A 3,444-nucleotide genomic window follows, 5' to 3' on the forward strand; every position below is an offset into this window, starting at 1 on the left:
TCCATTAACTGTCTGGAAGTCAGTCACGTAGAACAGATCATGACTAATGTTCCTGACCCTAAGATAAGTTGCTCACCGTGGTAGAAGTTACAGGAAGACATTCCATATCAGTGCCGCTTTCATTATGAGTGTTTTTCAATTTTTGCTATCATTATAGTCATTATTATCATATAGTTATTCCTATATTATATATACAATAAATATATATATGTGTGTGTATATACATACATATATATATATATATATATATATATATATATATATATATATATATATATATATATATATATATATATCTCATATTTTGTTATATACATATATATATATATATATATATATATATATATATATATATATATATATATATATATATATATATGAATGTATGTATGTGTGTGTGTGTGTGCGTGTATAAGAAAATCATCTCTAAACATTCATCTCGTGAAGGAGTGCGCTGTACAGTTATCAAATCCTGATAAATATTTTATTAAATATGCGTAATAAAGCACACGCTGTTACATAGCCAGCTCATATAAATACATAATGTATAATAATGAAGCATTAATTCGCATCATCCTTGTCGGCTTCCAGTGTATGCCGCCTACTGCTAAACTAATCCCTGCTGTCAGGAGCAAGAAACATGGTAGCCAGCAAACAGCATAAGAGAGCTTAATTAATCTTAATTAAGTGTAATGAGAGCAGCGCTGGAATCGGACAAAGGACGTGTAAAATGGAGATCATACAAAGCCCTAACGACGAGGATGGGATCGTTATAATGAGGAATCTACGATATAGTGTATTTCATAGGGTACGTTGATGATGGGGTAAACATTGCCTAACGGGGACAGCATACCTAGCAACCGACAACGTGTAATAAACAAAGCTAGAGTGGAGAGAGAGGAAAAAAAACGGAACCCATGACCGGAATGGGTGGATGAGTGGAAGGCGCCCTCGCCACGCGAACTTTGATAGACAGGTGCTCACGCCGACAAAGGTGGCTTTTCTGACTCTCACTCCGCCGAGAGATTTTTCCATACTCGGAGGTGGAAAGCACGAAATGGGATGAATAAGCGTGTTCACACTATATTTCCAAATGCCAAAACATTAGGAGGATGACGAAAAGAAGGCGTTGCTATTACGTCTAACAGAATGTTAAGCAGTCCCACTACTGTGTATAAAGTTAGCAGAGCATTTTGCACCAAATTTGCAGGTAGAAGCAGGAACAAAGGATTTAGTTAGTTAAATTTGGAGACTGATTTGTCATATGGAATTTGGATGGCTGTATTGTAGTGGGAAAATGTTACTCATCAGAGAATGGAAGCAGCTAATGCAAACGTTCAATCCATAGGAGACAAATTGCAAGGCTAAGTCAACCAAGAAGTAAATTACTGCAACAGGCAGAGAGGTCAAACACAAGAGAAACAGAAAGATATGTCGTAAATATAAGAAAATAAATCTAAACCATGTCTTCGGTCTGCTGGAGGTCGTTAAGGAAATGGCAAATAAAATGTCTAGCAACAGAAAAGGAATATGATAGTTGGAAGAAAACGATGCCATTTACAAACAGCTTCGAAATTGTTGGTTAATTTTACAATAGACCTATACTGTAGAAATATATATAGTAGTATGATAATTATAATATATAAATATATATATATATTATATGTATATATATATATATACCCATATTATATATATATATATTTAATATATATTATGAATGTGTTGTATAACCATATAATATAAATTATATATATATATATATATATTATCTATATAAATATATATATATATATGTAATTTTATATATCGCATATATATATATTATGTATGTAGAATATATATATATATATATATATGTAATATATATATTAGTAGGTTATATATACGCATATATATAAATATATATATATATATATATATATTCTATATAATACATATAACTGGTATATTATATATATATAATATGTATGTATGTATAGGTATATATATAATATATATATATATATAATATAACCTACATACACACACACACACACACACACACCACACACACACATATATATCATATATAATAAAAAATATATATATATATATATATATATATATCTATGAGTTGTGTGTGTGTGGTGTGTGTTGTGTGTGTGGAATGTATTATTGTATCCGTGTGTTGTGAGTGTGTGTGTGTGTGAGTGTGTCAAATATATAATATATATGTTGTGAGTGTGTGTGGTGTGTGTGTTTGGTCTATATTTATAATATATATATATAAATATATATCTATAAATATATAAATATAAATATATATATATATAACATATATATACATATGTTATAAATATGTTTTTTGGTAATTTAATAAATATATATGTTATATATTAGATCGATAGATAGATATATAGATCTAATTTGTATGTTGTATGTGATGTATAATATATATAAATATAATAGATTATATATAAGCTAAGAATGTATGTTATGTATATATATCTAGATATCAAAAAAAATATATATTTATATATATATACATAACCATCTCTAAATATATATATATAAAAATACATACATACCTACACACATATCTATCTATCTATCTAACTATATCCATATATATAATATATATATATATAATATATATACCAACCTATATATTATACAATATATAAATATATATATATATATATGTATTATATATATATGTTGTGTGTGTGTGTGTGTGTGTGTGTGTGTGTGAAGTGGAGGAAATCATAAATTATTCATCTCATAGTAGAGTCAAAAGATTGTCATTTGTCACACGACACATAAATTTAGTCCATAAAAAGAAGAGTAGCAGACTGTTTTACATGTGGAAAGGAAAGGCATGTATCAATCTAGTATACAAGTAGATGGCATAAGGCAAACTAACAAAAGCCAGGTAGATGGTGCCAGGGGTAAAAGTCTCATACCCATGACAGTGTTTTTGGAAAATACTTCTGTGAAGTAGTAGAGTAGCGGACAAGATAAGAATTCCCAAGACTATAATGAAGGCAAGCTCTCACTCAGCTGATCCTATCAAAGGTGACAGTTTATTGACAGATTTCGGTGAACAGTAATTCTGTTCATCAGACTTATCCTAAACAACTCAAAGTTCATAAAATAATATTAATACTTTATGCCGGTTAATCTGTATGATTTGAGTGGAAACAGAGTGCACTTTCGTAAAAATATGCTTTCAACTAAAGCAACAACAGCAAAGGGGATATCTGTATTTTTTTTACCCATAAACCATGCCAAGTTAATGGTTACAAATCGTACCCGAACAGTCTTTACAATAAGAAACAAAAGTTATACTTTCTAAACAGAGTCAATTCACACAAGAGAATCAGTCCTCAGCAGAAAAGTGACCTGAGATGTAATTGCTTTGTTGCATGCATGGAACAAGTAAAAGGTTATACTGGCAAACGT

This window comes from Penaeus japonicus, unplaced genomic scaffold, assembly GCF_977035675.1.
Source record: "Penaeus japonicus unplaced genomic scaffold, GWHDUDI00000001_assembly GWHDUDI00000020, whole genome shotgun sequence".
In the NCBI taxonomy this organism is placed as follows: Eukaryota; Metazoa; Arthropoda; class Malacostraca; order Decapoda; family Penaeidae; genus Penaeus; species Penaeus japonicus.